The sequence below is a fragment of the Tribolium castaneum genome, chromosome 11, assembly GCF_031307605.1.
Source record: "Tribolium castaneum strain GA2 chromosome 11, icTriCast1.1, whole genome shotgun sequence".
Classification (NCBI taxonomy): Eukaryota; Metazoa; Arthropoda; class Insecta; order Coleoptera; family Tenebrionidae; genus Tribolium; species Tribolium castaneum.
The window spans coordinates 1,130,664-1,145,211 of NC_087404.1; the positions used below are offsets into that span (position 1 = coordinate 1,130,664).

The window sequence follows — 14,548 nt, forward strand, 5'->3', positions numbered from 1 at the left end:
CCTTTCAAAACCCATTCATACGCATTCTGTTATTGCCATTTAGACGGCTGTTTAAGATACAAATTTTTCCAAACTTTCTGATTTTGAAAAGTGGGATGGTGAACCGTAAAGTGTTGTTTGAGACTAGCCCATTAATGTAGAGTTTGGCAAAAAAATCTTCAAATTATTAATCAAATTTGACGTGACAAGAAAAAGCACGCCACAAACGACACAAAACCGGTGTTAATGCGCTCTAGCTGAACCAAAAGAACCAAAGGAATATTTCTACGAAATCTGTGCAAAACGGGTGATTGTTTTTTCCCAATTTTTGTACCCCAAAAAACGCAGAGTGACAGCGCCTCTATAGGCAATCAGAGAAAACGCTAGGTTTGATTCATTGCTGAACAACGGTCACCACCTGGCTGTTACTACTTTTTTTAAGTTAAAAGTTGCATTTCGAGCCAAAATCAAACACGAATAATTGTAAATTTCTGAACTTTGGAGGGTTCGCTATACTAATATGTCGCGTAGCAACACCACGAAATGGTACGAACGAAGTGGTGTCATGAGTCCTTAGGTGCTTTTTCAATTTAAATGCCTCTTATGGCCCTCACGAATCCGATAGGATTTGCACACATTCACTAGTTATACTATACTAAAACGTGTCGGGGTTTTTCAATTGTTTCAGCTGAAAATTTGGGTCGCTCTAAAAGTAAAAAACGGCAACATGTAGAGATTGAGGTAAAATAAAAAACGAAAATTTACAAAAAGTTTTATCGGAAGGGAGAGTTTCATTGCGGAAATTGGCTGAAAAGTGCCTGAAAATACGTTTTCAATTTTTTTTCACAAGATTGCCATGACTTTAACGTTGTTCTGTCAAGCTGTGACAGGTTGCATTTTGAAAATTTATCGAATTGAATTCGTCGCATCTCATTGAAAATCAAAGAAAAACAGTGCCAAATGGTCGTGTGTGAATAGTGTGAGGTGTATTTTTGTGTTTTGCAAGTGCTGCGAGTATTTTTTGTGCAAATTTCCCATTTCCAATAATCTCATGACGCCGCGGTACTGGTGACCGTGCCATCGGCCGCCGAGAAATATGCAAATTTCGTTTGAAATTACCATTTGGCCCACATTTCACACTTAAAACAGGTACGAGGGGATTCTTAGAGTAGAATGGGAGCCCAGAGGGCTCCCGCATGACGCGAAGGGGCCGAAGGCCCCCAAGCGTCACGTATAAGTCGCGACCGTCGCGAAATGTGGAATTATTATTCGTCGAAAATGCGATTTGGCCAGATTTGCTTGCTCGAAACAGGTCCAAGATTATTTACAGAGTGTTGTTTATGCTCCTAGAGCCCCCATACACATGAATTTATCAAAGAAATTGTTTAGTAAATTATCGAAAATATCAATATAAAAGGTTGGCAGTGAAATGACGTCATCAGACACGTGGCGTAAACATTGGCGTTCGCTGTAACGTAAAAATCGGGTTCAAATTGGTTGCGATTAACTAAAAAGTGGAGAAGTGAATGGTGTAAAGTGCAATTATATCAAGTTTTTCAAGTCCAGTGAGTGTTTTTTGTGAAAATTTTAGGCAGGTACAACCGGCGTTTCCGCAGCCAGCCGAATTATCTGGAATTTTCCGTGCAAAATCCGTACGCGCTCGAAACAGATCCAAGATGATTTGTAAAGTGTTGTTTGTGCCTCAAGAACCCCCATTTATAGGAATTTGCAAAAGAAATGTTTAAAAAGTAAAAATATGGTAATTTTAATTACGATATTTGGCAGCACTAACAATGACAGATCCAAGTGTTGGTTAACGTGATCAAGATATCAACATAACCTCAAAAAACAACATGAAAAGTCTAAGAAAAGCGATGACAGTTGGGTTGTATTTGGTTGTGAGTGATTCAAAATCTTACAGGTGGAGTGGTCGGGCTATAAATTAATTACATTTTAGTGGATGGTGGTGGTGTTTTTTGGGTCAGCGGATGGTCTAAAAATGTAATTTCGAAGAAAATCGAACGAAAACTGTGAGAATTGGCCCTGGGTGGTTGAAAACGCGCGAATTTGGGGGACGTATTTTGTGAAATTGGCATTGCATGTCGAACGAGCTGCGTTGGCGGGACTTAACGCCACCCGCATGCCACCCCTCGCCGGTAACAAAAATTTATTGGGATTTTATTCGTTGAAAATGCCATTTTTAGCTAGATTTACACTCGAAACGGGAACTTGGTGATTTGAATAAAAGTTCTAATAAGAGTACCAATGCGCAGTCTTTGATTGAAACAAAGACTGTGCATTGGTACAAACACTATTTATAATATTTATAATTATAATAAATAATAAATAAAATATTAATTAAAAAATTTTTTTGTTTTTATTTATCTACATCTGTCAACATCAATTTCGTAATTATTAGAGTTTTCTTTTAAAATTCGAATCTTTGTATCAATGCAATATAAAAGTTATGCGAATTATTTGCAACGTAATTAATTAATTAATTAATAACGCTTTGATGAATAATAATAATAATTTACCTTAAGTAAGGTTGGGAAATATAATAATTAAATAAAATATTGTAATAAAAAATATGTTATTACCAGCCACCAACGCGAAAAAAGGTCAATGTCGCCAGAAATTCCGCTAATCGAAATTTCGAAGAATTTTGCGACCCCTCCAGACAGTACAGTGCCGCCGTGCACAGGCACTATTACAGATATATAGATATAACTCACTACTACATATATTTATCTTATACATATTAAAGCAATTTTTCTTTAATTTTGCAGTTTATTATTTTTTTTACAAATTAAAAATATTTTTAAAATGCAGCAATACTTAATTTATTTATAGGCAGATATTTTTATTTTATAGTAAATTAGAAAATTAAACTTAAGTCACAGTTTTCTGCACTTTTTAAAAGACTTTTGCAGCTTAATATCCTTCAATGTGTTTTATAAAATTTTAAGACGCCTGCGTCTAATAGATTTCAAATTATTAAGAAAGAATATTTGATTTTTTAATTTTGGGGAACTCATAACACTGATTGTCAAATTAATTATTAATTTGCATCAACGGTTAAAAATTACAATCAAAAAAATAATATAGTTTGTATGTAAGCAGTTAAATACTTTAACGTGTTTTACTGAGCAAGCAACCAACATTACAACTTTTGGCTGTCTAATGACACAATTTTAATATTATTATCTACCCTTAAAGAAATAATTGAAATAATGATTAAAGTATTAGAGTGGTAATAATTAAGAAAGGTAAGAGATTTTTTTTACATTCTAATAATTATTTTATGTACTTATAGTACTTACATACTTATACGAACTATTCAAAAGATAAAACATTTAAAATCAATATATTATACCAATGTCTCAATGCACTTTTTTTTTAATTGAAAGAATGTCCTTAAACAGTTATTAAAAAAAAATGAAATAGATCCTAAAAATAAAATTAAAATAAATGGCCTCCACAAATTCGACAGGATTTGTGCCCGTCCGCTAGACTAATAATTAATAATATATAATTAAGATAAAGAAAAACAAACAAACAAAATAAAATTAAGAAAAATCAAAACATTATAATTAACTGCAAGTATTATGTAAATTTACATTAAGTAAGTAAGTTACATTAATTAATTTGAATTTTATAACAACAATAAAATTTTCAAATTTGAATAAGTTTTGGCTTCTGCCCACATTTTACACTCGAAATAGGTAGAAGAGAATTTTTAGAGTAGAATCATAATATTTACAATTAAGAACTACAGTTTCCATTTATACTTTTCTTTTTTTATCTGCATACAACTGCAGCTTTGCTGCTCCATTTGTGGAAAAATCTCGATCAACATTTTTTTAATTTCAGAATTTGTTTTTAAACATTTTTTTATTTTATGAAGATAGGAATTTTTTTAAACCAATTTATGAATCAAATTTGTACTCTCAACTGTTTTTTAACAGTGTCGTTCAGTCCTACATTATTTTTCGTCAATGACCAAATTAAAATTTTCGACAGTCCAACACTTTTTTACCTTTTCTGTACTTTTAAAAATCTTCAGTTATATTTTCAAGTGGCCATTACCATCCCAAGCAATAAAAGTAGGTATCTCTAAGCAACCCGAAAATACCCTAAGTCATCCGAAGTAACGCGTACTAATCCGAAGCGACCCGAAGTAACTCAAACTACATTATGACATGTTCAAATAACAAATAAAATTAAAATTAAATCCCTCCACAAATCCGAGTCGCCACAAATCCGACAGGATTTGTTATACTAGTTATACTATACTAATATATGTCTGTCTTACACACAGTATCGTCAATAGGTCTTTCTTTGTTTGTTCCTGTCGGTTACCGCTACTGCTTTTGGAGGGGGGCAGATGAGAAGCATTTTGGACGATGTTTGTGAAAAAAAAAACGGCAAACTTGAGATACTATGTAGGGATGAAAAAGAAAGTTTAAAACAGTGATCTAACGGGCGGGATAGGTTATTTTGCTCAAAAAGGTTGACAAATGCTTGAAATCATACTTTTATAAAAAATTACAAAGAATGCCTAGACTTTGCACGAATTTGAACGCTGCTTTTGACCAGTGTTGTTAAAAATACATTCTTAGAAGTATTTAAATACAAATACAAATACTTTGGCAAAGTAATTAAATGTAATTCAAATAAAATTTTTGAAAATGTATTTAATTCCAAATACAATTACATTAGTAATGCATTTAAAAGTATTTAAATACTTAGTTGGGATTATAAATTTAAGGATAGGAAAGTATAAACACTAAGATTAAAAAAACTGTTTATTTACATTTTCTTTCGGGAAAATAGTCAGTAGAGCATACAATCACTGTAATTTTATTTTCTGAAGAGGATATAACTTCGAAAATATTGTTTGTTAAAATGGCGGGCAGTGGAAACTGGCGGAAACGAAAAAAAAATCAGATTATGAATTCTGGTTTAATAGGCAACCAACAATACAATGCTAAAATTGTGTACTAGCCATAGACACTAGCTAAGAAATACGTAAAAAATTCAACGCATGCTGCGAGAGTTTTTTTATTAATGAATACCTGATAAATTAATATTGTATGATATATTAATATACTAAATATAATGGGTTGCGCTTTGTCTTACACACACACAAAATCGTTAATAGGTCTTTCTTTGTCTATTACTGTTGGTTATCGCTACTGGTTTTGGAAGGGGGTGTGATGGTCCGGTGATGGGAAAGAGAAACTCCAGCACTTTACTTCTAACTACTACTATAATTTATTAAAATTTGGAATTTGGAATTGACATTAGGTCGTACAGTAACAACTAACTTATTCTGACTGCACTCTAACATAAAAATGATTTCTTATATATAGAGGGATGAAAGGCGATAAGCGGAAGAATGTACAAATAAAAGTGAACTCGAGATAGTAAAGTAATTAGGTACAAAGTTGAACATGCCGGATGTAGATGATACAAATTAAATTTAAGACGTTTGCTAATGATAATGAAAGATGTTTACTAATGATAATGATAATTATAACGTTAAAGGGATATTTATAATGGGTACATTACACCTCCCTCCGTAAAAGAAAATTAAGAATACGATTTATCGGTTCTTAATTTTGGTAGTGATGACGATGTATTTGGCGCAACCGGACTTATATCTACTGCTGATGAATGAGATTCTGAATGTGAGCCTGCTGAACTATCATATTTTACATTATAAGATGGAGCTGATGATGATTTTTTACATAGATTAAATATCGAGTGATTTGAGTGACGTTTCTTACAATATTTAGACAGCGAATATAATGAGAATATTATGAAAATTACGAAAATCAAAAGAAAAATATGATTAGTATAACTAGTATCCTGGAAGAAAGTTAAATCTTTATTTAATAATAATTCGTCTGTTGATTTGGCAATATCTTGTAATTTATGACTTGCTTCTTTTAATGTGTCGATGTGAAGATTAGTAGGTGTTATAGGTAATAGATTTAAAGAAAAATTTTTTGTTTTAGTTAAATTAATGCAACAATCGTCATTTAATTTTAACTGAGGTACAACAGCATTGTGTGTACTATTACGAATTGTTTTATCGGTTAAGAAAGTTGCGGAACTTGTGTATAATTTACAATTTGAGTTAATTTTTAAAATTCCAGTATTTTCTAAGAAAAGGGTTATGTGTGACATTTGAAAGCAATTTAAGGTGATATCAGTTCTTTTGGGTAAAATATAAATCCATGTATTCGGTTTATCCAATTTATGCCAAATTTCTAAGCGAGAGGTTATAATTCTTATGTTGCAATTTATTGGGATATTGAGAGGAGATTTTAAAAGTTCGGTTTCACATATAGGTCTAGAATTTGTATAGTAGAAAGGTTCCGAAGTTACACAAATAAAAGTTGATTCATCTAAATTTTGACAATTAGTTAACTCATTTAAACCTAAATACAAATTATGGTTTTCGGAGATTGCTAGATAATTGAATGACGGTAAAATAAATTTATAATAAGAGGTTGAGTTGTCTAAAACCGGTAATGGAATTAATTTATAAAGATTAAATTGATTTCGATTTACAAGAGGTATTGATAGAACATAGCCAATTCTGTTGTCGGTGAAGAAACATTTGATTGTGAGTAATTCTAAATATTTGTGTGCATTTTCGCGGCTAACTGGTAAAGGATACGTAGATGAACTAGGTAAATGTGGAATTGTTTTACTCAATTCTTCGATCAATTGAAATGGTGTTATGACATAAGGGTGTAAAATGTTTGATCTAGAAAGTAAAATCGTGTCCATAACGGTCGTTATTTCGTTTTGTAATGTTGTAATAACTAGATTTAATAAAGAAAAGTGTTCGTCTAAATTTTGTTTTAATTCTAATGCAAGATACCTATTGTTTATTTTACGGGAATAGTTACTTATTTGTATAAGATTTTCTTCAAAAATTTTGGAGTTCTTATTCAAATCTGTGATGGTATTGTTAAAGTTCGCTATTGTCGAATTTACTACCATTATTTGTTGTTTTAAAAGTTTGCCTAAATTATATTCGTTTTTGTTTATCTGATTTATAATTCCATTATAATATTTAGCATCTGCTTCATCAAGTGTACCAAAAGCAGTTTTTAGAGCATCGCCAACGATATTTAACCAAGCGCGTTTAGTTCTCTTATTATTAATAAGATTTTTGAGATCTACTTCTGATTTATGCAAATAAGGTACTATATGTTTTAATAGTTTTAACGATGATTGACATAACGCCATTAATGAATGTTGATTACTTTGGCAAAGATGCAAAGTTTGATTATAAGCATGATCAATGAACGATAACTTATCTTCTAATGAACTTATATCGAGGTAGGATACTATTTGCCAATGTGTCTCTTGAAATTTCACATTATTTATGTGTTCAAAATATATACCAGAGAAATGGTTAATCGGTGTTACGGTGTACTGTTGTTGATCGGTGATTTGTGCGTATTCAAGTGTTGCTAATAAGCTGATAGACAGAATGAGTTGCCTGGAATAATAAAGGAAAATTAGTGATAAAAATTGATAAGTAAAAATAGTATAAAAATGCCTTAAATATAAGCAAGTTTTAATTTATTACTATGAACTTTATGTTTTTTATTTTTAATCAAAATAGTGTAATTTACTGGTGAATTAATTTCTGTAATTTCATAAGGACCTGAATAATTTGGAGAAAGTTTCCTTGACCTATTTAATTTTGATTGTTCGTTTAATAGAAATACTTTGTCACCAATTTTAAAATTTTGGTTTTGACAGTTCTTATCATAATATTTTTTAGATTGTTCTTTTGAATCTAAGATGTGCTTTCTCGCAATTTCGTGAGATTTTTGCAGTTTTAAAGTTAAGTTATCCATGTAGTCATCGTAAGTGTACTTAAATTCAGGAGATTTTGTTATGCTTGTAGGCAAATTTGCTTTAGTTCCGAAAATTAATTCAAAAGGTGTATATTTGGTTGAAGTATGAACTGTTGTGTTGTAGGAAAACATTGCAAAATCTAACCATTCATCCCAGTCTGTTTGGTTTTCTCTAATGTAGTGTTTTAAATAATCAGCTAAAGTGTGATGACTTCTTTCCAATGCACCATTAGATTGGGGATGGTATGCCGTACAGTTTATCTGTTTAATTTTAAACAGTTTTGCAATTTGTTTTAATAAATTTGAGGTAAAATCTTTTCCTTGATCAGTTACAATTGTTGAAGGTATACCGTGTTTGCAAATAAAGTCGTGAACTAATTTTTTAGCAATTGTTCCTGCTTCATGATTTGGAATTGCATAAGCTTGAGAATATTTAGAAAGATCATCCTGCAATGTCAAAATAAATTTATTACCATTTTCTGATAACGGTAGCGGTCCTACTATGTCCAAAAATATGCGTTCAAAAGGAGTTTCACTTGTTGTTGTAATCACCATTGGTTCTTTACTTTTCTTTCGAACCAATTTATTTTTTTGACATGACTCACACGTTTTTATAAAATTCTTGATATCAGATTTCATTCGTGGCCATTTATAATATTGTTTGATTCGATTATAGGTTCTATGAAAGCCCGAATGTCCAGCACAAGGATTTGAATGATATTCCGTTAAAATCTTCTTAATTTCTTCTTGAGTGTTCGGAATTACGATTTCATTTGAAAGTATGTAAATTTTAATGTTAGTTTTTCTAAAAATGTATCTTATCATTGAACGAATTTTGTGAAAATGGAGTTTATCAAAGGAAGAGTTTAATTTAGGTAAGCTTATGGATTTTACGTTATCAGCAATTAATCGGTTTTTTAATTTTTGTAAAATATTAAACAAATCTTCGTATGATATAGATTCCCAATAATGTTCTTTTGTTATCATATAGTAAATATTTTTGTTATTTGCTGAATTTATTGGTATTTTGATTACTTCGTTGACGTTTAAAGTTTCTGTTTGTAACATTTGATAGCTGTTAGTAAATTTCTCTTTTATTTGTATTTGGACTAATTCCTTACATTCGAGATCCTTTGAAATGCATAAACAGATGTTATCGGTTGAGTCGATAATATTACCATTAACTTCTTCAATATTATCATTGGTGATAAGAGTTGTTCTTATTTTTTTTAAGAAATTCGCATATGATTCATCGTCGTCCTCAGTTCGGAAATGATTGACACACAGATTATCTAGAGGAATTCGGCTGAGGGCATCTGCATTTTTATTTAATTTACCTGGTTTATAGAGAATTTCGTAATCATACTCCTCTAATGCTAGTCGCCAACGTATTAATCTAGAACCCGGATCTTTCACATTAAATAACCACGTTAATGGACGATGATCAGTTATGATTTTAAATTTTCTACCATATAGGTACGGTCGAAAATGTTTTACACTCCAAACAATAGCAAGAAGTTCTTTTTCCGTCGTTGAATAGTTTGATTCGGCCCTATTCAAAGTTCTACTAGCGTAAGCTATTGGTAAATCATTAGGAGGTTCACCTTGCGACAAAACTGACCCGATAGCAAAATTACTTGCGTCCGTTGTCAAATAAAATGTTTGTGTAAAATCTGGATACTGCAATAAAGGTTCATTGGTTAATATTGATTTTAAATTTTCAAATGCGCGTTGTTGTTCACTAGTCCAAATAAATTCTGCGTTTTTTCTTAATAATTTGGTTAACGGTTGTGTTAAAAAAGAAAAATTTGGAATAAACCTTCTGTAATATCCGATTAATCCAAGGAATGTTTTGACATGCTTTTGTGATTTTAGAATAGGATACTCTGAAATAGCTTTAACTTTATTGGGATCAGGTTTAACACCTTGATCAGTGATTTTATGTCCTAAATACATTACTTCGTGACGTAGAAATTCGCATTTGTTTGGTTGAATTTTTAAATTGTGTTCTGATAGTCTTTGAAATACCTCTCTTAATTTTTTATTATGATTTTCTAAAGTATCTGCATGAATTACTATGTCATCTAAATAAACAAAACAACGGTTATTTTGAATTCCAGATAAAACATTATTCATTAATCGTTGAAATGTCGCTGGTGCATTTTTTAATCCAAATGGCATACGATTAAATTGATAGTGACCTGTGTGAGTAGAAAAAGCAGTTTTAGGAGCATCTTCTGTAGACATTTTTATCTGATGAAAACCTGATGTTAGATCTATTGTTGAAAAATATTTTGAATGTCCTAACTGGTCCAAAATTTCAGAGATATTAGGAAGCGGATATGAGTCACCGACAGTTATATCATTGAGCTTACGATAATCGACAACTATTCGCCATTTTTTCATTCCGGAAGAGTCTGATTTTTTAGGTACAACCCATATAGGAGAATTCCATGGTGAATTAGATGGTTCGATAATATTTTCATCGAGCATTTGATTAATTTGCTTATTGACTTCTTCTTTATGAACTTCTGGAAATCGGTATGTTTTAGCGTTAATTGGTACTTTCGATGATGTAGGAATATTATGCGCGATTGTATCTGTAAATGTTAGTTTGTCACCATCGATATAAAAGATATGATTAAATTCATGACAAATTTGTAGTAAAGATTGTTTTTCTTCTGAATTTAGATGATCAGTTCGTAATAAATTTGAAATTTTTTCTAAACGTTCTGATTTGAAATTATTATCAGAGGTACTCGTACGTAATGAGGAAATATTCGCACTATTTTCACTATAATCGATTGGATCTAATGTGACTTCGATATTTTTAATATTAACGATTTTTTCGGTAGTGTTTAAAATTGAGGTTATTATGTTGCTATCTTTGTCAACCTTTACAAAACTTGGACAGAGATAAACGCCTTCAAGTATATCAATATTTGGACAAATGCCTTCTTTTATTTCTCCGTTTATGGCTTTAATTTTTACAATTGTTTCTGTTCTAGGAGCTAGTTGAAATTTTACATTTGAATCAGTTTGATTGTTTTTTATTTTATTTGAAGAAAATTTTTCATTGTAAGCAGGAATGTTCTGACTTAATGGAGGATTAGAATTAGATTGTGAAAATTTTGATTTGTAATCGCGTTGAATTTGCGCACGTATGGGATATTCTAAATGGAATATATCTAGATGTTTATCATTTATAAATAGTTTATCATTTTGATAATCAATTAGGCAGTTGAACGATTTTAAAAAGTCGTTACCTAAAAGACCGTCGAAAGGAATCGGGAAATTATCGGGAACTGCATGAAAAATATGTGTAAATTTCTGATTGCCGATATAGAAATCTAAATAAGTATAGCACAATGTTTTCGTATGCTGAGTCACGTTTATATCAATACCCTTCAGAGTGATAAGATTGTCTTCATAACAATGAGTTTGACCTTTAAGATGAGAAATTTTTACAAGCGAAATGTCAGCACCGGTATCTAAAAGGAATTTACCTGGATGATTTTTTAATTGAGCAATGTTTAATGGAATATAACTTGTTACAGCAGCAATGTTTAATGTTGCAATTCGGCGGAAATTTGGTGGGCAGTCCTCGAGTTCTCCGCCAACGTCGAAGAGCCCGGGCAGTTTAAATTACTGCCGTTTGAATTTTGTAGGGACTGTGATGAAGATCTAATGCGGGAATTATTATTTTGTTCCTTTCGCGACTGGTTATATTGTAATTTACGACACTCGTTAATTAAATGACCATTGTTCTTGCAGTAATTACAGAATTTTCTTTGAAAATCATTGTTAGATCTTGGCTGGATTTTAGAGGAAGAATTATTATTATGGAAATTGTTACGATTAAATTTTGAGGAATTACTGGTACTTGGAGAATTGATATGTGTGTGATTCTGAATTCGGTGAACATTATTAAAATTTTTGTTCTGGTTGTGTTGTTGATTTTTGTTCCGACAATTAAATGAATTATGACCCGATTTGTTACAATAATTACAAAATCTACTTGACGAATTATTATTTACGTTTTGATATTTATGAATTTCGTATTTGGATTTAAGTTCCTGTTCCTCGTTAATCGCGATCGAGATTGCTTTTTCTAATGTATCCGGTTTTTGAGCTTTAACTAAAATTGACAAATCTTTATTTAATCCCGTGATAAAAACGTTCAAAGCTTCATTTTGCAGTAAATCAATGTTTCCGTTGCGTACTTCTTCAGTTAAATTGTCACTTAACGAATTTATTAATTTTACGTAGCATGTTTCTACACGATTTGAAAAAGAAACGACACTTTCATTGTGATTTTGCCGACAGGAATTTAACTCCAATTGCCATTGACCAACTGTACGTTTATCTGAATACAAATCTAGTAAATGTTTCTTTAATTGTTTCCAATTTGCAAATTCTCTATTACGTGTTAAAGTTCTCGCGTTATGCGTTAATTTGGTTTTAATAATTGAAAGTAAAAGTGGTTGATTTGCAACTCCAACAAGATTATGAGCTTGATCACAATTATCTATAAATTCGAACAACATTGATTTGGTTCCATCAAACTTAATTAACATTTTTTCTGCTAACTCTAGTGAAATCGACATGTTGGTGAGATTTAAGTTAGGGTTAATTAAATTACTAGATGATTGAATACTTAAATTATTGAGGCTACTTTGATCCGAATTGGGCGTAACGGAATCAATCGTGTTAGTTTCTTCTGAACCGATTGAATGTGGATTAGACGCGGTAGCTCCTTCTAAATTCGTCGTAGCTTCCTTTTTGTGTTTTGACATAGATCTCGTTGTTGGCATCAAACAAATAAATTCACTTACACAAGGGAAGATAACTGCTGGAATCCCATTATGTTACACTGGACCACACGATTTTCGAAAACCTTCACGTCTGGGGTTGAATATCGCCGTTTGTCACCTATGGTAGCGACGATGCAGCAGGTAGCACGAATACACGAACCTTGAAGACCTGGATGTTGCACCACTGGATGATGGACGATAGCCCAAATCGAAGTTTCCCAAACTTGCTGATTGAAATTTCAAATTGAATTTGAAATAAATTTTCCAACCGCACTATTACGATCCCACTTCTGACACCAATTTTGTGATGGTCCGGTGATGGGAAAGAGAAACTCCAGCACTTTACTTCTAACTACTACTATAATTTATTAAAATTTGGAATTTGGAATTGACATTAGGTCGTACAGTAACAACTAACTTATTCTGACTGCACTCTAACATAAAAATGATTTCTTATATATAGAGGGATGAAAGGCGATAAGCGGAAGAATGTACAAATAAAAGTGAACTCGAGATAGTAAAGTAATTAGGTACAAAGTTGAACATGCCGGATGTAGATGATACAAATTAAATTTAAGACGTTTGCTAATGATAATGAAAGATGTTTACTAATGATAATGATAATTATAACGTTAAAGGGATATTTATAATGGGTACATTACAGGGGCAGATGAGAATTTGGGTTTTGACAGTTGTGTCAGCCAGGTTGTTACCGTCGGTGTCGTGATCTCTCAGAAAATCAAACGAAGCCAGTGATTAATCGTGCTGGGTGGTTCAAAAGTGCTTAGTGGAACACGTATTTTGTGAATTTAAATTTCTCCTGGCGCGCGAGGGGAGAGTTGTTGCGTTTGCGTGACCCATCATGCATGTGCCACAAATTGCTCTTGTTTTTATGGAGGTGACTCAAGAAAATACCGGTTCAAAAGAATGTTTTACACGTATTTTTCAATTTGCGAAAGGTAAGTGCTACATCTTTGCCTTTCAAAACCCATTCATACGCATTCTGTTATTGCCATTTAGACGGCTGTTTAAGATACAAATTTTTCCAAACTTTCTGATTTTGAAAAGTGGGATGGTGAATCGTAAAGTGTTGTTTGAGACTAGCCCATTAATGTAGAGTTTGGCAAAAAAATCTTCAAATTATTAATCAAATTTGACGTGACAAGAAAAAGCACGCCACAAACGACACAAAACCGGTGTTAATGCGCTCTAGCTGAACCAAAAGAACCAAAGGAATATTTCTACGAAATCTGTGCAAAACGGGTGATTGTTTTTTCCCAATTTTTGTACCCCAAAAAACGCAGAGTGACAGCGCCTCTATAGGCAATCAGAGAAAACGCTAGGTTTGATTCATTGCTGAACAACGGTCACCACCTGGCTGTTACTACTTTTTTTAAGTTAAAAGTTGCATTTCGAGCCAAAATCAAACACGAATAATTGTAAATTTCTGAACTTTGGAGGGTTCGCTATACTAATATGTCGCGTAGCAACACCACGAAATGGTACGAACGAAGTGGTGTCATGAGTCCTTAGGTGCTTTTTCAATTTAAATGCCTCTTATGGCCCTCACGAATCCGATAGGATTTGCACACATTCACTAGTTATACTATACTAAAACGTGTCGGGGTTTTTCAATTGTTTCAGCTGAAAATTTGGGTCGCTCTAAAAGTAAAAAACGGCAACATGTAGAGATTGAGGTAAAATAAAAAACGAAAATTTACAAAAAGTTTTATCGGAAGGGAGAGTTTCATTGCGGAAATTGGCTGAAAAGTGCCTGAAAATACGTTTTCAATTTTTTTTCACAAGATTGCCATGACTTTAACGTTGTTCTGTCAAGCTGTGACAGGTTGCATTTTGAAAATTTAT

At 32.0% G+C, this 14,548-nt stretch overlaps 1 long non-coding RNA gene across 1 annotated transcript; it reads right to left on the reverse strand.

The window, feature by feature from the left end:
* Positions 1 to 6,539: 6,539 nt before the first annotated feature.
* Positions 6,540 to 13,348, reverse strand: LOC135267294 (uncharacterized). The gene is made up of 2 exons (XR_010335714.1): positions 12,704 to 13,348; positions 6,540 to 7,504 (listed from the first exon to the last, which is right to left on the reverse strand). It is a non-coding gene; the product is annotated as an uncharacterized LOC135267294 (long non-coding RNA).
* Positions 13,349 to 14,548: the final 1,200 nt, after the last annotated feature.